We start from the raw sequence: 22,168 nt of genomic DNA, 5'->3' as shown, positions 1-22,168 counted from the left end.
TGTCTTCAGAGATATCTATTAGTGATCCATTAGCTGTCCATTATTTATTTTCCATTTAACACTCACCCATTTGTTATAGGGACAGTGAAAATATTTTTTTCTTATTTTCTGCTCAGTTTATCATACATAGAGTAGATGATACAATTTTATGTTTCAAAATTCAAAAGTAAGTAAATACTTTTCTTGCTGTGTAAGATACTAATTTATCATTTCAATTTTCATAGAATATAAGTTTAAAATATAAAAGTGAGTTGTTTAATGAAGAATGGCAAAATATTTTGATAAAGAAAAGAAAAAAGTATGTCAATGATAGTTTTACCAATTTTACATTATCTTGGGTAGAGAACAGAATAGCTCACATATAGCTAACACATTTTTAATTCAATTATATACTCTTTCATGAAATTTCATATTGCTTATCATAAAAATGTCTACCTGGCTATTTTATAATTAAAATTAAATTGAATTCCCTAATGGGTTTTAGATTCATAAGCATCTTATAGTAAAACTATATCAAAGTATTTCTATAAAAGTATAAGTAGAAAAAATATAATATGTAGGGATATTTGGGTCAGTCTTACTCAGATTTCTTTTTTTCCTTTAAGTAGAATCAAAGTAACAGTACTAGGAGTTATATATCTATTGTTTTTTCAAGGTGTCTCTAATTTTCAGAAACATTACAAAAAGGTAACAAAACCATGCACAAGTATAATAATTGAGAGTACATCAAGAGTGTTTTATTATTATTATTGATAGAGCTACTTCACACATCATTTTGGAATGATTTAAACATGAAAAGCCTTTGTATTCTAAAAATTTATTGACATGTAAATCTAGAGTGTCTGCACTCTTACTTCTATTTTTGTTGTTTTTCCTGGGCAAATCCCTATGCCTGTCCTTGCTGCCTTCTCTTTCAATCTTTTTACAATCTTTAAACCTCTTCTATGTATTTGCTTCATCTATTATGACCTATCATCTCTTTGCCTTTTTTCTTCTCATTTACCTGAAGTATCTCAGATCAATTAACATACCAGTCTTCAGCCTGCATCTCACTGAAACCACTGATCTTCTCATTTCCTTTCCAGGCCTTCCTATTCCCCCCTAAACCTCGACACAGGGAAGCCTCCCCAAGATGATTGTCATAGGCAACTTTCTCGGAGAGCATCACCATCTTCATTCTCAAAATCAGTGACCTTCCTCAGCCACATTTCCTTTAATCTTGCTACAGTGTTTACTGCCCTTCTTCTCCCCTACTTCTTAAATGTGTTGCCTACTCTGGTTGTTACTTTCCTTTCTAAATCCCCCTCCTATCTTTCTGAGCATTATTTGTTGTTGACGTTTTGCATAGAATACCCTCTGACAGAATGAAATATATCCTAACTCTTTAGAATTTCATTATAAATACAGGTCTTGGTTACAACCAGTAGAACCCAACGCTAGGTAATTTAGTAAATGCACACATACATACTACATGTGCACACACATGTGTGTATGTATGCACACATGTATATGCATATATGTATGTATGCATAAATGTGTATATGTATAGACATACACTAAGGGACTTTTATCAAAAAGATATTGAGGGGCTTCCCTGGTGGTACAGTGGTTGAGAGTCCTCCTGCCAATGCAGGGGACACGGGCTCGTGCCCCAGTCCAGGAAGATCCCACATGCCGCAGAGCGGCTGAGCCTGTGAGCCATGGCCACTGAGCCTGCGCATCCAAAGCCTGTGCTCTGCAACAGGAGAGGCCACAACAGTGAGAGGCCTGTGTACTGAAAAAAAAAAAAAAAAAAAGATGTTGAGGAAAAAACTGAAGAGATTTCAGAAAGGACACGTTTCAGAAAGGTCAACAGTAGCAGAACTAATGATGGTGTTTAGGTGCTGCCATCCCCATGGGCATGTTCCAAATATTCCTTGGTTTATATCTTTTAGCTGAAGATGCAAACTTTAGGAAGCTAGCATCTGATTTGCATAGATGGGGTCAGGAAAGGTGGTACAGCTTAACACTACTGAAAATTTAGTGTATAAGTACTAAGTGCCAAAAACAAAATTCAGATATTATTAGAGAAAAAGGAGCAGTAGATACAGGGAAGGCAGAAAGAGCAGATATCCACCGTGTGTGCCTTTCCTTGTCCTCTCAGAAAGCTCCCTGGCTCTGAGGGAGCTGGCAGAGAGAGGGAGACCAGGGCAGCTGACTGGTGCGGTGTTTATGTCCTGCACGTCCAAAACCCAATCTTGTATATCCTTCCAGCTCTAATCAGTGGCATACCATCTATTTGTCTAAAAAGAGGAAATGATAGTGATAGTCTGATATTGGAACTCAATTACTAAATACATTGAACTAAAACATGAAGAAATAATATATCCCCAGAGCCCTTTTAATTGAGTACTACTCTTTGTCCTAAATCATCCTGAGATAGTGAGACACATTCACAGACCAATAAGAAGGAAGTAAACAAATCAATGTTTTTGTTATAAGGACTCCTCCATTCGGATCAGATGTTCAGCTTTTTGATAAGTATGTATGTACATACAGTTGTAGTGACTTTCTCTTCTGTTTCTTGGAATCTTGAGTTTCAGCTACATTATGATCTTAACTGGACAAAACAAACAGTTTTATATAAATAACTATTGTTGATTTGCAGAGATGATTATTTTTTATTTGTACAGGATTCTTTTTGCCTACTACGTAACATAGTTCAGACCTTTAAAATCAACCGTTAATATCCCTTGTCATTGCTACTCGTAATTAGAAAAAGGCTTAGCAGGAGAGAAGAAAGAAGACGGGGCAGATATGGTGGACGCATCACCTAAGGAGGGTGGGGTCTGGATGTCCTGGACACTCAGGCTTCCCTGAGTGGGCAGTCAAGTGGTGCCTGGGGTACACGGGCTCCCCTTGCTCAGTGGGTTCTGACTCTGGCATATTTTAGAACTAATCATTAATGCTTTCTTTCTGTTGGCACATATAGGAAAGAGATGTAGATTCATAAATTGAGACCAAAGCAAAATTGAAGATCAGATGAATTTCCCCCCTGATATAAGCAAGCATTTGACCTATATTTTGGTATTTTGCAAGTAAATACTTAAAATTTCAATATGAATTTTGATTTTATAACATAATAAGATATAAAACATTTACTTTTGGTGCAGTGCACTAATAATCACCTTTGTAATCCAATTTTTCACAGAAGTGTTTTTGATTTTATTAAATAGTTGTTTTTAAAATGAAGTCTGTCTCTTTCAGTATTGTATAATCTTTTCAGGTATATCTTTCTTTTTTATTGGAGTATAATTGCTTTACAGTGTTGTGTTAGTCTCTGCTGTACAATGAAGTGAAGCAGCTATATATATACATATATCCCATCCCTCTTGGACCTCCATTCCCCCCCAGTCCCACCCATCCAGGTCATCACAGAGCACCAAGTTGAGCTCCCTGTTGTATACAGCAGGTTCCCACTAGCTATCTATTTTATACATGGTAGTGTATTTATGTCAAACCTAATCTCCCAATCTGTCCCACCCTCCCCTTGCCCTGCCCCATGTCCACACATACATTCTCTATGTCTGCATTTCTATTCCTGCCCAGCAAATAGGTTCATCTGTACCACTTTTGTAGATTCCACGTATATACTTTAATATATGGTATTTGTTTTTCTCTTTCTGACTTACTTCACCCTGTATGACAGACTCTAGGTCCAACCACACCTCTACAAATAACCCAATTTCATATATTTCTAAGGCTGAGTATTATTCCATTATATATATGTACCACATCTTCTTTATCCATTCATCTCTTGATGGACATTTAGTTTGTTTCTGTGTCCTGGCTATTGTAAATAGTGCTTCAATGAACATTGGGCTGCATGTGACTTTTTGAATTATGGTTTTCTCAGGGTATATGCCCAGTAGTGGGATTGCTGGGTCATATGGTAGTTCTATTTTTAGTTTTTTAAGGAACCTCATTCCTGTTCCTCACAGTGACTGTATCAATTTACATCCCCACCAACAATGCAAGAGGGTTCCCTTTTCTCCACACCTTCTCCAGCGTTTATTGTTTGTAGAGCTTTCGATGATGGCCATTCTGATCGGTGTGAGGTGATACCTCATTGTAGTTTTGATTTGCATTTCTCTAATAATAAGTAATGCTGAGCAGCTTTTCATGTGCCTCTTGGCCATCTGTATGTCTTCTTTGGAGAAATGTCTATTTAGGTCTCAAAATGGATTAAATACCTAAATATAAGACCAGACACTATAAAACTCTTAGAGGAAAACATAGGAAAAACACTCTTTGACATAAATTACAGCAAGATCTTTTATGATCCATCTCCTTGAGTAGTGAAAATAAAAACAAAAATAAGCAAATGGGACCTAATTAAACTTAAAATATTTTGCACAGCAAAGGAAACCATGAACAAGACAAAAAGACAACCCTCAGAATGGGAGAAAATATTTGCAAATGAAGCAACAAAGGATTAATCTCCAAAATATACAAACAGCTCATGCAGCTCGATATCAAAAAAAAAAAAAAAAAAAATCAGACAACCCAAACAAGTATATCTTTATCTTCTTAAGGAAAAATGGAAAGAAAAGCATTCATAAATGAATTATGTTCTATAATTTTAAGAGTTTCATATATATCAAAAATAAAAGAATTCAGATTGTAAAATGTAATATTAACATTTTCACTAAGAATTTCACTCTTTCATGTTATGAATATGTCTTCAATGTACATGATATACATGATAACCTGAATTTTCATTAACATTTGATAAACTAACATAGTGCCTGAAAATTAGTCATGAACATTTTCTTTGAAAAATATCCTGTTCATGAAATTGCCTGTGGATTTTATATCATTGTATGATATTCTCCCCTCTGTACTTTTTGTAGATGTAAATAATTTGAATGCCTTTGTCTTTCCCAAGTTTATTTCAAGCAGACTTCAAATTATCACTACCAGTATGCAAACATTTACTGCGAGACTAAATTTCCTACCCGGTAAATTTGAATATCAATTATAGAATTTAGGAGAACCAAATAATAAAGTGAAGGAGAAAAAATATTGATTCTCAGTATTCATTGAAAACAGTAATGCCCTTATCAAAATTTGTGAGGTAGAAGGGAATTAGACACACCAGTCTTCATAAATTGACTTAGCTTTTGCCTATGTCATTTCAAAACTAGCACTAACAAAAAGTTTGCAATTATGTTTTTCTTTTCTTTTTTATTATGTGCAATTATTAAAAATATCACATATGTATGTAACTGTTACCATTCTAGAGCAGAACAATAGCCATCTGTTCATGATTAGTTTTTGTGATATAAAGTTGCTTTTGAGAAGGACTCAGCCTTCCTTGATATATATAGTTGCAAACTACGCTGTCACCACAGAGAAATTATTTCACACCATATTATATTCACTAGTGTGCACCCTGTAGAATGGGAATTGATTATTTTAATGTAGCCATGATGACAGTCTATATTTTCTAATCTCATCAAATCCATTGGATACAATCAAGGTTTGTTTCCATAGCAACCATGAGTGAAAGGAAGAACTACAGTACAGGTATATCCTGCACTTCAAAGAAGATGAAATTTCAAAAATGGGGGGGGCTAGGTGAATTCTGGGAGGAGAAGATTCTGATTCAATAGCCACCAAGAAGTGTCTATGAATCTTTGACCAAGGACTACACTTTAAATAATTTGCTACACTTTCAGGCAGACAAATCATGAAGAAGCAATAACTTCCAGGATAAAATTTGACTGTTCCAGGAAACAGTGCGTTCAAATTTCCTACAAGGCTGAAAAACATTTTTAAATCTAAAATTTGAAGATGATAGAATAACCATGACGGTTTAAAAGTAATCAGGCTAAGGTCTTGCCACTGCTCTGTAATTGTGAAACTGTAATTTTTATAATTTACAATTTCTGTAACTTAAAAAGAAAACTCATTTAAAACCAACATTCTTATTATTTTCAAGTTGCCAGAACAAAAATTTGCAGCCTCTTTCCACAGGAGGGAGTAAAGATGAGTTATGTAAAAGAGACAGAAGAAATTATATCTTATTGATCCATTCTGAGAAGGTAGCAAAGACCTGCCTAGAGAATAACATAGAAAAAAGTTGTAAACTCTGGAAAAAAAGCAGGAGAACAGCAATTGCTGAATGGCAATGCTTAATCTAAAGATAATAGTAAGGAAATTAACTCTTTTTCCCTGAAGATCCAGTTGAGTCCCTCTAGTATTGATGAGAAGAGAGGCTTAGAGTAGAGCCAGGGTAGCAATTGAAAATCGACACTGCATCACTGATTGCCTAAGCCTGAATGTGATGTAATGTAATCCACAGAAACAAAAGCTCTTTGGGGTCCTCAATAACTTTTAACAGCATAAGAAAGTTCTGAGATCAACAGGATTGAAAGCCATTAGTCTGTGGTATTAAATCTTCTAAAAATACAGCAACAACTTGAGCCCAAGCTTACAGAAAATGAATAAAGAGAGAAAACATCGTGCCAGTCACATCATTTTAGGGCTTGAATAAAAATTAGAGCTTATTTTTCTATACAGAACTAATTTAGGGATGAGAAAATTGAGACCTAAAGCATGAACAACTACCTAGAATTTTACATTGGAAAAAGCACCCATTGTTCTTGACCCTAAAGCAATGCTCTTTCAGTTATTCTACATTGCTTTATTTAAAATGTATATTTTTTTATTTAGCTTTAAATCATCAATATTACATTGTTTTAATCAATATGAGTGACTAAAGGCAAGAATTTTCTTGTTTATTTTTGTAACATTTCACAGGTTTTTTTTCAGATATATGTTTCTTTCTTTCATTTACAAAAATATTTTAAAAAGCAAGATAGAACACATATTTTTTTGTTATACACCCAATTTCATTAAGTTGCTACTAGTTGCACCTCTGCTAACATTATAACATATGGATGGACATTCAGAATGTTAGACACTCAAACTACTATAGTAGTAAGCATAATCCAACCAGTAGTAAGCATAATCTAACCATAACCTAATCTTCAGTAAGGATAGAAAAACACCAATCCTATTCAGGAATGGTTTCAAGTGTGAAAAACCCTTCACATTCCTTTACCACTTTATGTAAAGATGAGTCCTTTCCTTCTGGCCTCTTTATTTGTGGTAGCAGCTCTTCATTCTTTTTTTAAAAAAAGCAAAACAAAACAAGCAAGCTCATTGTTATAGAAACCTGACCCCAATAAAATTATATAGAGAATTGACTGGTAATTTTTTTTCTAAATTTGGAGATAAAGGAAAGAATGGGGATCCTTTCCCTCCCTGAGTTTCTATGTAGTTGTTGTCCTCACTTGAGTCTCCATGTTTTAGAATCATTTAGTCCAACCCTTACCCAGTTGATTTTCATCTCTAAGAAACAAGATATTTTCAATTTGAAAAAAAAAAAAAAAGACTATGATATAGACAGTCTCTTATTATGGTCTTCATATGGTAATCAAATTTCAGTCCCCTCTCCAACTTCACCAGAAACTTCCTTGTATGATAGACGGTCTGTTCTACATTGTGTGTGTGTGTGTTTATGGGATGGATAATTTGAACAATTAGATAGACAGAATTTTTTTGAAGGTTATTTTGAAGTGTTGAAACTATTGCTTCTCACTGGTATACAATAGATCTATGAAGACTTCAGTTTCTCCTCTCATCAGTTTTTACTCAAATATTTCCCTTAAATAAGATAATTTTCTATTATGTTTCTCATTTAAAACATCTTGTATAGGAAGATTCACGTCCAAATATTTTTTGGTAAGAAGATAAGTAATCACTTTGTTTACCAGTACCAGTTTATCATTTTAAAAAGGTTTAATTTAATTGAATTTTCTGTAATACTACTTGAATTAGAAAACTTTAATAAAATTCTAAAGGTCTTTCATGTTCAAGAGAAAGAACCTAGTCTTAACAGGATTGCCTTCACAACTAATGTACTAGCTATGAATTCAGCCTTGAACTTTCTATGTGAAGTGAGGTTGGAATCACAGGAAAAGAGGAGGCACTTTTTTTTTTTATCTGAGTAAACTTTATTAAAGTTACTTTTCCAAAAAATATATCAGTACGTTTGGTAATGTAGCAATAAACTTGGGCTCAAACACCTTTGAAATTTTAAAAGTAATCTTCAATGATGTTGATCAGGAAATTCTTTCCTTGGTGGGATTACTTCCCCAGTTTCCAGAATTGTATCACCTAAAAATATTCTTGGCTTTCTTTCAACGATGGCATATGGTTTTGTATTCACATGATATTTGAGATAATAATGAATAATCCAGACAGGGGCCAGTACATGAGTACAAGCAAAGATGCTGTGTCGGTACGTCTTATAGATCATGTTCTTCCAGGGGGCCCCGTCCTGCAAAAACTTATTCCAGAATTGCTTCATAGGCCACGCCCTCCGCCTGGGCAGCAGCGGTTCACCCGGTGGCTCAGCTCTTGATCCTTCAGCCGTCGCCTTCGCAGCTCTCGCAGCTGTTGCGGCCGCAGTGTCTCGTGGGACGTACACCCTGTCGCTGCTGATACCAAGGCGTGCCCCCGAGCTAGTGTCTTGTCACGCTAGCTCCCGCTCTGCAAAGCGACCTTGCAGGATGCCAGGGAGCAGCGCACCGTTATAGAGGGAGTGCTTTTATCGAAGCTGAATGTAATTTCCATGTTATGTCCAGGTTTCACAGGTTTATAAAAAAGAAGATGTTTAAACACATAACAATAAAATTATATAGTAGAATCTGTGAAATAATGAACACAGTTAAGTATTATATCCCTAACTCTATTCACAGAAATTAAATGAATATCTTCTTATTCATTGTGTCCAAATATTTTTGTATCTTTAGTATGATTATTCCAATGGAGTCAGAAAGCAAACTGGGATGAGGAAGGGGTACCATCTTGCTTCAATCTCCTGCTCCAGTTTCAGTTCGTAGCCTAAGATATTTCTCTCTTTACAAGTTGGTGGGCAGCATAAGGAATACTCTTTCCACAGCTTTCACTTCATTGTCCATACTGTTGCTTTTTCCTCCACTTTGGTAGGTAAAATTGATCAGAATCTGGCATTCATTGGCATGAATTAGCTTTCATTCTGCATGGTACAGGTCAATGCTTACACATGTCATGCATGCACCCATCCGTCCTTGTTTTTTCTCTTGGACATGACAATCTTCACATACAACAGCCCTTGTGCCCCTAGTCTCCAGTCAGGAGGACTTTCTGGGCAAGTTATACTCCCAGGCAGGCTGCATGGCAGGGATGAGATGAATTTGGGGGTGAGACACTATTTTCCAGCTTTTCTACCTTCAACTTGAAGGTAAGTAGAATGCATTGAGTCTGGTTATCATGAATTAAAGGTGGGAGGTCAGAGATATGGCTGTGATCTCCGATAATGTTGTCTGGCTTTGTCTGGAAACCTAGCACTGCAATAAAGCCTATACTTGGATGTCTTTTTTTCTATTGAAATTCCACTAGTGTTTAATAAAGACAGAAGGTAAGAGGAATATGTGATTGGACCCCTAATATCTAACCAAATTCGAGAGAAGACCAATTTTAAAAATCAGTTAAAATTTAAATTACTATTAAGTGATGTAGAAGTCTAATTTTTTCAGATTAAAATGTGTCCATGGCATTTTAAAACATATCATAATCAGAAGTTATTTTGGTTTTGAAAATCTGACAGCATACAGTTTTCTCTTTGCCTCGAGTAACAGGAAAATAAACAATAGAACTAATATTTCCAATTTATATCTAGTGAATATTTTGATGTATAGAATAACATTATATGTGCATTGATTCTTGGTCTATTTTGAACTTAATGGAAAGAAAATAGGAATTTTCCTTTCCAATATGTAGTTGCTATTAAGGTTTCTTCAGTTAACTCATTTGTGTGTTAGAAAGCCTAATTATTGTGAGACTTGATACAAAGCAGTCAATATACCTGCTGTCCTGTGTGGTCTGAGCAGTATTAAATGGGTTTCTAGTAAATTACTGCTCATCAAACACAGACATCATTGTGGATCTGGCATTTCAGAGCTTCCATATTGCCAATCTGGAAAAACAACACTAAATTCTTCATATAAGAGTTAAATAATGAACAGACAAGAGGAAGGCAAATATGATTTTAAAAACCATAAACTCAATCTTTCCAGTTCAAATCAATTGTGAGGTGACATCATGTGTGTTTAGGGCTGTATTGCTAAATCACGTGGCTTTAGGAAGCTAATGTTTGATCCTGTTACTTTAAATATATACAAGATCCTGTCACCAAAACCATATCTTCCCTGTTAGATTTCAGCCTCATAAATACTTTGGGAATGAGGAGAAATAATTTTTAAAAAGTGGCAAATCTCCACTTAGGTTGTCCTAAATGAGACCAATTCAGTAATGAAATAAAATTATTAAATTAATCAGGACATTGCCCACTTTATTTTAAAACATCTTAAAAACAGAGGTTAGCTTCACAGTGACAGAAGACACTCCCCTCGTCTCTCCTTTTCCATCTACAACCAGTAGAATGGAAATAACTCTGCCCAACACACCATGATGCTGAGGAGGCCACACATCTGTGCATCTGCAGGTGAGTGGAGTGGAACGTAGAAGAGGTGGTGCCCGCTGGGCCTCGATCCTGACCCCCTGGCCGCAGCGCCGGATCCCCAAACCCCAAAGACTTGCTATCAGAAGGGAAGAGGCACACGTGACTCTGGCCTCTGGGTCCCAGCACCCACGGCCATGGGGACCTGGACAGCAGCAGCAGGACCACGACCCTGCTCCCTTTCGCCGGGGTGGTGCCTGTGACTTTGAACCCCCCATTGCAGTGGTGGTGCCGGAGAAGGAGACTCTGAACACAGTGGAGGCCCGTGCTATTCCAGTGCACCCAGGGGTGATGCTGGAGACAGCAGTGTCACCAGGAGAAGCAAGACACCTGGAACCCTGGAGGCACAAGTAGTGATGATGAGGGCACCAGAGACACCTCAGGCAGAGGTGAACGAGGGTGGACTGTGCTGCTTCTCAAATAAACCAGAGGAAGCGCAGGGGAGAGAAACTGAAAAAGTGTGCTACAGTGCCACCTACTGATACACTAAAGAAAGGCCTCTCATTACCAACATGCTGAACTGCTTAAATCAAAGTTTAAAAAGCATTACCTAAAAGATAGGTGTTCACTACTTCAGATGTACAAGAAGAGGAGCAGCTAAATAAGCATCACACAAAAAGCGTGATAACATGATAACACAAGAAGAAAATGACAATTCTGCCAGAAGCCAAAATTAAAGTCACAGAAGATTGTGATCTGATAGAGAATTCAAAATAGCTGTCATGAAGAAACTCAGTGAGTTACAAGAACGCTCAGAAAGACAGTTTAATGAGCTCAGGGATAAAACTAATGAGCAGAAGGAATACTCTACCAAAGAGAGTGAAACTCTAAAAAAGAACCAAACAGAAATTCTGAAGCTGAAGAATTCAAAAAATAAGACAAAGAATGCATTAGAAAACATTGGCAATAGAGCAGACCATATGGAAGAGAGAATTAATGAGTTTAAAGATAGAAATCTAGAAATGATACAGGGAGAAGAGGAAAGAGAACCAAGGTTCTTTGTTAAAATGAAAAAAATTATTTGAGAACCACCCAACTCTATTAGGAAAGGCAACCTTAGGGTAATGGGTATCCCAGAAGAAAAAAGAGAGAGAGAAGGAAGCAAAGATTTATTTAAAGAAATAATAGCTGAGAACTTCCCAAACCTAGGAAGGAGCTAGATATACAAGCTAGCTCCATGAAGCTAAGAGAACTCTTAATCACCTCAACACAAAAAGGTCTTTTTCAAGACACACTGTATTAAAGCTGTCATAAGTCTATGATAAAGAATTTTAAAAGCAGCCAGGAAAAAAAGGACAGTAACCTACAAAGGACCCCCATATCAGACAATCGGCAGACTTCTCAGCAGAAACCCTACAGGCCAGGAGAGAATGGAATGACATTCTCAAAATATTGAAAGACAAAAATTATCATCCAAGAATACTCTCCAGCAAAATTACCCTTCAGATATGAAGGGAAAATAAAGACGTTCTAGGACAAACAAAAGCTGAAAGAGTGCATTACCACTAGACCTGCTTTACAGGAAACGTTGAAAGGAGCTCTTCAACCTGAAATGATAGGCAAAAATACACAAAACTTTGAGTAAGCTGATAAATAGACATTCAGAATGAGAAAACTGTAACTCTAATCAGAATAGATTGTTAAACATTTAATTATAGGATAAAAATTGAAGGGGAGAAAAGCAGTAAGATTAATTATAGTACTTCAATTTGATAATGAACTTACAACATTAAAGAAAGGTAATTTGAGACAAAAAAAAAAAACATAAAAAAGGGAAGAGGAAAAGTAGGGAGCCCATACAGGCAAATGAAGATAAGATGCTATCAGCAGATAATGGATCATTTTATCTATGTGATTTTTTTATACAAACCTCATGGTAACCACAAAACATGAATCTAGAGTAGAGATGCAAAACATAAAAAAGCAACTGAGAAACATCATAATAAACACCAACCCACTTGGTAGACAGAAACACAAGGAATAAGAAACAATGGAGATATAGAGCAACAAGAAAACAGAAGATTGAATGCCAGTACTAAGTTCTCATCTATCAGTAATCATCCTAAATATAAATGGAGTGAATTCACCAATCAAAAGATACAGAGTGGCTGGATGGATTAAAAACACAAGACTGACTATATGCTGCCTTCAGGAGACTCACCTCAGCCCTAAAGACAAACATAGACTCCAGGTGAAGGGATGGAAAATGACACTCCAAGCAAATGGCAGCCGCACAAAAACACATGGAACCGTACTCATGCCAGACAAAACAGACTTCACGTCAAAAGAGGTAACAAGAGAAAGATGGACATTATATGATAAAAGGGACAATCTATCAAGAAAACAACATGTATTAGTAAATATGCACCTAACATAGGAGCACCAAAATATCTAAAACAATTATTAACAGACCTAAAGGAAGAAAATGACAACACAATAATAGTAGGAGATTCATCTCTCCGCTTACATCCGTGGATAGAACATCCAGAAAGCAAACAAGGCAACAGTGGTCTTAAATGAAACATTAGACTGGATGGATTTGATAGATCAGTACAGAACGTTCCATCCAAATGAAACAGAATACACATTCTCCTCAAATGCCCATGGAATATTCTCAAGGATAGACCATATGTTGGGATACAAAACAAGTCTCAAGAAATTTACAAAGTTTGAAATTATAATATCTTTTAAAATCACAGTGGTATAGAAGTAGAAGTCAACTGCAAGGAGAAAGCTGGAAAAATCACAAATATGTGGGGACTAAACCACATGCTACTGAACAACTATGGGGTCAACAAAGAAATCAAAGGAGAAATCCAAAATACCTAAATACAAATGAAAATTAAAATAAAACATATCAAAATCTATGGGTTGCGGCAAAGGCAGTACTGAGTGTCCTTTGCCTGCTTTAAAAACACTGTGAAGTCTTCTTGGTCCAAGAGTGAAAGTGATATTCTTTAGCTCAGTATCTCAAGTCTTTTATGACCTACCCAGTGAGAGCTGTCCATTCTCAACTCCCGACTTTCTCTTTCTTACCCTCACATGCCTTTTCTGCTTACCTTTCACACCTGCACTTTTGCAAAACTTATCTCTGCCCCTAAGACCTTTTCCTGTTCTTCTGCCTACAAGTGTTTATTCATGATTGAGCACCATGTCAAATGTCACCTCTTCCTATGGAGACCTCTTCCCAAATCTCCCAAAGAGTAGACCTCAGTGCTCTCACAGCCCTTCATAGCCTTGGTCTGCCTTGCTGGCTAACAGTGAGCTTTCTGGGAGCACTACTGAGTACCTAGCATCCAGCACAGTGTCTGGCCCCCATAGTAATCAGCCAATATTTCTTTGATAAATAAATGAACAAAAAGTGTACTGCAATTTTTGAAGAAATATATTGTTTCTTCATGCTAAATTCTAGCAAAACATTGCCATTTGGTTCCCTACACCAGGGCCATTCAGCATTATAATTGTCATTGATGAAACTTCCTAAAATGTAAGAGTAATTTTCAAATATCTTAATTTTATAAAAGTCCTCTAAAACTTGAGAAAATAACTATAAAATCGAGAATGATAATAAGGCTGAAGATTGAGATAATTAATTTCAAGAATGTGGCTTTTCAGAGACCTAGCTGGATATAAAGACACAACTTGGCATATGTGAGGAGGGGATAGATACTAAGGACCATGACTGGGGTTATGATGATTCAGAGCCAAGGTAATTCTCTAGCTTTAGGGGCGATATGTCCTCAGTACCCCATGTTTCTGTTTCAGGACAAGTGTTTGGTGACCAAACAAACAGTTGGACATGCATTACAAGAGTTAGAAAGCCGAATTGGTGGCCTTGACCCCAAATACCTGGCTGGGGGAGTTACCTGTAAGCCCAGTGAACTCTTTCTGAGAAACTCTTATTAACATTCATTGGAACACTTAGATTCCATAGAAACAGTTTTATAAAAGCTTAAAAACAAGATTTTTCTCAAGAAGCATCATCAGGTTCACACAAGAATGAGTAATCCTTGATTCAGACCCCCTAGAGTTTTATAACATAAAACTTTGAAAGGATGATTTGACCTGGAATTTTTTCTTTCTTCAAATCAAGCCAGTTTCCTCAGCCTTAGAAAACACATCCCAACGACTATCTGTCTTTGAAGTGCTTAGTGTTCCTGCCAGGAGAATTTAACTGCAAAATGTTTTTACAGGTACCTGAAGAAATTGGCTCACTTTGTAAAATTATTTCACATTGGCAATTGAATTAAGTAAAATACCTAACAAAGGAAAAATAACAGTTTTGATGGAACATATATGTTTTATTTTGACAGAATGAAATATCTTAAATGAATTTTTAAGTTTTTGATAATAAAATCTCAGCAATCCAAAGGACATATTTATGTTCTGACCTATTGTAGCAAGAGGAAGGATGTGAAGTGCATCTAAAAGCAGTAACAGACCATTGAGAACTTACATTGCAGCTCAGATTTATGTCGTGAGAAATCAGGCTTTGGTCTACTCTAAGAATAGTCCTGCCTACCTTTGTTCTTGCAATAATTTAAAATTCCTGTGCTGCAGAAATATCACAGATCTACTTTAAGCTTATTTAGTTTTAACCAAATTGGATTTTTTTCATCGTTTCAAAGACTTTTAATGGATCAATTAATGTTACAATTTTCCTGCTGGAACTCTGCACAGGTTGAAAGAAAGCCATCAATAGCAGCGACCATTTTACCTGAAGTTGACTTACTCCTAATGTAAGACTTAAACATGCACTGTCTTTTAAGAAAAAGAGACATATAAATAAAAGATGGGTATTTTGAAAATTAGTGAATTGTTAATATGAATACTGTTTGGTATTGTTTAGAAACAAACAAACAAACAAACATGCCACTGTGCTACTCATTATTTTCTTGGAAAACAAGGCACTCAATCATAAGATATCAGTGTCTGGGTTTTTCTAAATTTCCAAGCAATGAATGAATAAATAAAAAGTTAAAATATAGAATTTAATCTAGAATTTAAGATGGGGAAAAATTAGCTTTTGTTTTTGACATTGTCCTAAAATAATGAGAAATAAGGTCTACTTAAGCAAGCCACATAAAAAGAAATTCTGCCAATGTCAGTCTGTTGTTTTAGCAACCTTAGTGAGCAAACTGAAGCTCTGCACAGTTAATGTTATCATTGTTATGCAATCAATAATGAAAATAGCCAAAACACTGACTAAACCTTGCCATGGCCAATTTAGTCCATCATCTTGACACAATCACGTTGGTTTTCCAAAACAGTTTTCTTTCGGATGCATGCTCTGAGAATGTAAAATAACCCATTTAAGGCTCTTGCAGTAACAATCGAACTCACTCTGCCTTTGACTTAAAAATATTTATGCATCTTCCACTAACTCACTCCTAGGAGAAACTCACTTCTGTAAACAACAATCTGGGCTAATCAATATAATAAACTTAACATCACAGTCCACTTGTGATATACATGTTGAAGATATTTTAACAACCATTGGTACTTAGTTGACACAGTTCAACTTTGCCATGTCTAGGCAATTCCTTTTCTGAGAAATACACATTGTTTGAATGTGTGATTAAACCTTTTAAAATCAGGACATTTGATTAGCAAGGAAAAATAAAATCATTCCAATACAAATTCTAAGCCTACCTTTAAAGCTGCAAAACTTAACCAAGGCATGGATGCTAGCTTAAATGCAGCTTCATATTTATAACTTGGATATTTTGTTGTACCTGGAGCATATGTAAATTTGTTGTTGCTGGGAATTTATCAAAGAGTAAATAGATAAGTGCTATGATGGAGGAAAATTGTGGTCCCTCAAAATTAATAATATTTTGCAAGTGTCCTATTAAACAAAAGAGACCTAGAGCATTTATTTTAATGAATTTATGTACTATAAACCATTTGGGATATAAATTCAAAATTATTGAACTACTAGATTTATATAACACGGGTAACAAGTATATCACTGACAATTACAAATAAGGTGAAACTTAAAATATGTATATAATTTTGGGATTGATTTTTATTACTTGAGACCTTAGCAGTTGCCATTAATAATTTGGGAGGAATTAGTATGGTGGTCATTGTATGCTTCCCAGATCCCCCTTCAGGAATAAAAATCAGACTTCTACAGCTGCTGCAAGTGCTGCTACAAAAAGACCTCAGCTCTCAGCTTCCCACAAGTATGGCAGAGCTGCGTCAGCCAAGGTCAGGTCTCAGCCCCAGGTCAACACTCATTCACTGAAGTCTTTATTTGTCAACACCCCTTCCTTTCTAATGTTTGTACAAAGTCATCATAGATAGACTGACCCAGTCCTCTAGCCCAAGTGGGTATGATTTTGAAGTGTTATTCCAGCTTCAGAATTTCCCATATTTTTGGCAGGGGCTTCCAGTGAGACCACATAATGGCTCAACTTTTTTCTCTTTGTTTAGTCCTACTTGCCTTTGGAAGGTGTTGATCCTACTATCACCCCCTAATAAATCTCCTGCACAACCATCTCCTTATAGAGTCTACTTCCCAGGCAACCCAAGCTGTGAGACATAGATATTAAGGCTGTAAAACATCATAAAACCCTTCCCCAATTCTGTAGCTACCTAATGTACTTTTGTACAGAAGAGTTGGGCTTAAAATATTAATATTATTGGTTATAAGAATGTGTAAAATAACATAAGAATAGTTCAAATAATAAGATTAACATGTTCAGAATACTAATTTCATAAAAACACTAGATAATATTTCTTTTATTCCACATCCTTATCTCAACCCTTCTTCCAAGGTCAAGCTGTGCCTCTGTGATACATGACTTATTTATAATCTACAACACTAACCAGGTGTCAGTTTACTTTTCACCTGTTGGTTGCAATCAATAGAATTCTGATACTCATAAATGGAAAGGCAATCTACCACCTTCTATTGACTGCTCATTGTCTTTAAGGGAAATGGATAGATTTTGGTGTGCGTTTGAGTAGTGTATGTGTTCTATATCTTATGTATAACATTTATTGACAGACGTTAAAAATAAAACTTGAGAACTTCTGCTGCCAGTGTCCTTGTCCTCACAGTGAGACACAGCCACACCCCGCCTCTGCAGGAGATCCTCCAACACTAGCAGGGAGAGAGACCCTCAAGATGGCAGAGGAGTAAGACGTTGAGATCAACTTCCTCCCCACAAATACATCAGAAATACATCTACACATGGAACAATTCCTACAGAACACCTACTGAATGCTGGCAGAAGACCTCAGACTTCCCAAAAGTTTTTCTTTCTTCCTTTTTTTCTCCCTATTCTTCTGAGCTGTGTGGCTGACAGGGTCTTTTATTCTGGCTGGGTGTCAGGCCTGTGCCTCTGAGGTGGGAGAGCCAAGTTCAGGACACTGGTCCACCAGAGACCTCCCGCCTCCACATAATATCAAATGGTGAAAACTCTCACAGAGATCTCCATCTCAATGCTAAGACCCAGCTCCAGTCAATGACCAGCAAGCTACAGTGCTAGACACCCTATACCAAACAACTAGCAAGACAGGAGCACAACCTCACCCATTAGCTGACAGGCTGCCTAAAATCATAATAAGGTCACAGACACCCTAAAACACACCACCGGATGTGGTCTTGCCCACCAGAAGGACAAGATCCAGCCTCATCCACCAGAACACAGGCACCAGTCCCCTCCACTAGGAAACCTACACAACCCACTGAACCAACCTTAGCCACTGGGGACAGACACCAAAAACAACAGGAATTATGAACCTGCAGCCTGCAAAAAGGAGACCCCAAGCACAGTAAGTTAAGCAAAATGGGAAGACACAGAAATGCAAAGCAGATGAAAAAGCAAAGTAAAAACACACCAGACCAAACAAATGAAGAAGAAATAGGCAGTCTACCTGAAAAAGAATTCAAAGAAATGATAGTAAAGATGATCCAAAATCTTGGAAATAGAATGGAAAAATACAAGAAACGTTTAATAAGGACCCAGAAGAACTAAAGAGCAAACAAACCACGATGAACAACCAATAAATGAAATTAAAAATTCTCTAGAAGGAATCAATAGCAGAATAACTTAGGTAGAAGAGCGGATAATTGACCTGGAAGATAAAAGAGTGGAAATAACTACTGCAGAGCAGAATAAATAAAAAAGAATGAAAAGAATTGAGGACAGTCTCAGAGACCTCTGGGACAACATTAAACGCAACAACATTCAAATTATAGAGGTACCAGAAGAAGAAGAGCAAAAGAAAGGGACTGAGAAAACATTTGAAGAGATTATAGATGAAAACTTCCCTAATATGGGAAAGGAAATAGTCAATCAAGTGTGGGAAGCACAGAGAGTCCCATACAGGATAAATGCAAGGAGAAACACACCAAGACACATATTAATCAAACTATCAAAATTTAAATACAAAGAAAAAATATTAAAAGCAGCAAGGGAAAACACAAATAACATACAAAGGAATCCCCATAAGGTTAACAGCTGATTTTTCAGCAGAAACTCTTCAAGCTAGGAGGGAGTGGCAGGACATATTTAAAGTGATGAAAGGGAAAAACCTACAACAAAAATTACTCTACCCAGCAAGGATCTCATTCAGATTTGACAGAGAAATTAAAACCTTTACAGACAAGTAAAAGCTAAGAGAATTCAGCACCAACAAACCAGCTTTACAACAAGTGCTAAAGGAACTTCTCTAGGCAGGAAACACAAGAGAAGAAAAAGAGCTACAATAACAAACCCAAAACAATTAAGAAAATAGTAATAGGAACATACATATCAATAACAACCTTAAATGTAATGGATTAAATGCTCCAACCAAAAGACATAGACTGGCTGAATGGATACAAAAACAAGACCCATATATAGGCTGTCTACAAGGAACCACTTCAGACCTAGGGACACATACAGACTGAAAGTGAGGGGATGGAAAAAGATATTCCATGCAAATGGAAACCAAAAGAAAGCTGGAGTAGCAATTCTCATATCAGGCAAAATAGACTTTAAAATAAAGACTATTACAAGAGACAAAGAAGGACACTACATAATAATCAATGGATCAATCCAAGAAGAAGATATAACAATTGTAAATATTTATGCACCCAACATAGGAGAACCTCAATACATAAGGCAAATGCTAACAGCCATAAAAGGGGAAATCAACAGTAACACAGGAATAGTAGGGGACTTTAACACCCCACTTTCACTAATAGATCATCTAAACTGAAAATAAATAAGGAAACACAAGCTTTAAATGATACATTAAACAACATGGACTTAATTGATATTTATAGGAAACTCCATCCAAAAACAACAGAATACACTTTCTTCTCAAGTGCTCATGAAACATTGTCCAGGACAGATCATATCTTTGGTCACAAATCAAACCTTGATAAATTTAAGAAAATTCAAATCGTATCAAGTTTCTTTTCTGACCACATTGCTATGAGACTAAATATCAATTACAGGAAAAACTCTATAAAAAATACAAACACACGGAGGTTAAACAATACAGTACTTAATAACGAAGGGATCACTGAAGAAATCAAAGAGGGAGTGGCATGGACATATATACACCACCAAATGTAAAATAGCTAGCTAGTGGGAAGCAACCACATAGCACAGGGAGGTCAGCTTGGTGCTTTGTGGCCACCTAGAGAAGTGAGATAGGGAGGGTAGAAGGGAGGCTCAAGAGGGAGGATCTATGGGGATATATGTATATGTATAGCTGATTCACTTTGTTGTAAATCAAAAACTTACACACCATTGTAAAGCAATTATACTACGATAAAGATGTTTAAATAAATAAAACTCTCCTTACGGGCCCATAACCTTACAAATCAATTTCTAAAGTACATGTAGATAGCATATATCCATTAATTGCAATAGACAAAATTACAACATAACATATAATTAATTTTTATAAAAAGGTTATTTAATAACAATAGCTATGTGGCTTATATATAGGTTAATATACTTTAGTGTCAACCCTCTTCCTAAGAAAACTCCTCTGACTCAGGATCACTGCACTAACCGATTGCACCCTGAATTCTAAGCCAGCAAGGTCATTATCTTTTTCTTGGCCCCCCAGAATTAAGAAAGGTAGAGTCTATTTAGTTAAATGCTGGTAGATACTTGAGCTAAATGCATGCTGGGTTGAAACTAGAGCTGACCAGCATCTTGGTAGAGGAGGCTGTGGAAACCCTGCAGCAGCACTGGCAGGCGGAGATTCTGAATGAGTAGGTGAGCTCTGGGGTGGCGGTCCTCTTCAGCGGATACGGAGGTCCCTGGTCCATCTTTCCTTCCTCTGACCTTATGCCTGACTGCTCCTCTTTTCCAGGTGTCAGTCTATATTTACTAAACTCTTTTACTGCAATTAATTGGAGTAGGTTTCTCTTTTTGGTGACCAACCATGGGCTGAAAACTGTAAATTACAAAATGAAGTTGACTGATAATGACCTTAGGCCAAATATGTATAATAATTTGTATTATTATGCCATAATACTTATTATCTTAAGGTGATATAGAATTTAATTCCCTGCTGTTCCAAATTGTGTAAATTATGTAGTTTCAAAGAATTTGATAACTTTTAACACTCCATTCTCAGCTGTGTCCTCCAGAGATTCAGTTTTGAATGCAGTTTGAATGCAGTTTTATTTTCTGCCTCTTGTATCTTCTCACACCACATGTCAAAGGAAACGATTGGATGTGGCTATTTCACATTTATCTTCATCTCTTGTAAACATTAAAAAAAAATAAAAGTAGTAACCTTTGTCAATTTGTTCTAATTTATAATTAGACAAAAATTAAAACTCATACAGGATGTTCTGGGGCAAAAAAAGAGAAAAAATGATGTTTAATTTAGCTAACAAATTTGATTTATTTATGTTCATCATTTTATTCAATTTATTCTTATCATAAATTATTTCATTCAATGTGAACTTTCTCTTTCACTAATTCTATTTCTTTTTAAATAAATCTTTCACTGATTCTTGAGCTTGCTTTATCTAAAACCTGTTGATTTGCTGTCATCAACAAAATTTCAAAAGTTACCCTGCACAACATCTCTGCTGCAACAGAACAAAACGACTGAGAGCATCCTACCTCCTCAGAGGCCTTTGCAAAGAGCTCTGCATTTTAGATGAATTAAGCAGATATTCAAACTGGAGGAAACAGCATATTTCTAATATACACAGTAGCTGTGATTTGTTCATCTTTTTAGCAAAATACTACTTATTGTTACATAGCAAACAAAAAGCTCTGAAGATTGAAGCCTTGGACATTTTGATTTGGGAGGAGAGACCAGAGGATTATAAATCTCTCTGGGGTCAGGGGGATTTTCAAGAGTTTATGCAAGGGTCATACATTTACGTACAAAGAGAGAAACCTCAAAGATGACAAAGAGCTGAGGGATGTGAGAAGATTATTCTGGCTTGACTCAAAAACATGAAGCCAGGACACTAAGGTTGTATAAAGCTCTCACTCCTGAATTGGGGAAGTACATTCAATTGTACAGGCATGGCATGGCAACCAAGAATCCAAGTGCATGTTAAAAACAAAAATGAAA

General features: G+C 36.3%; 1 protein-coding gene and 1 pseudogene across 1 annotated transcript in view; one reads left to right on the top strand and one right to left on the bottom strand.

Moving 5' to 3' along the window:
* Positions 1–22,168, top strand: part of EYS (eyes shut homolog) — a 1,685,417-nt gene that overhangs the window by 892,806 nt on the left and 770,443 nt on the right. The gene's annotated exons all lie outside the window — the stretch shown is intronic.
* The window catches only part of LOC101317525 (NADH dehydrogenase [ubiquinone] 1 beta subcomplex subunit 6 pseudogene), a 46,279-nt pseudogene continuing 32,219 nt past the window's right edge, over positions 8,109–22,168 (bottom strand).

This window comes from Tursiops truncatus, chromosome 12 (assembly GCF_011762595.2).
Source record: "Tursiops truncatus isolate mTurTru1 chromosome 12, mTurTru1.mat.Y, whole genome shotgun sequence".
NCBI lineage: Eukaryota > Metazoa > Chordata > Mammalia > Artiodactyla > Delphinidae > Tursiops > Tursiops truncatus.
Note: the sequence above shows the minus strand (reverse complement) of the source record. Positions and strands in the feature narration are given on the sequence as shown.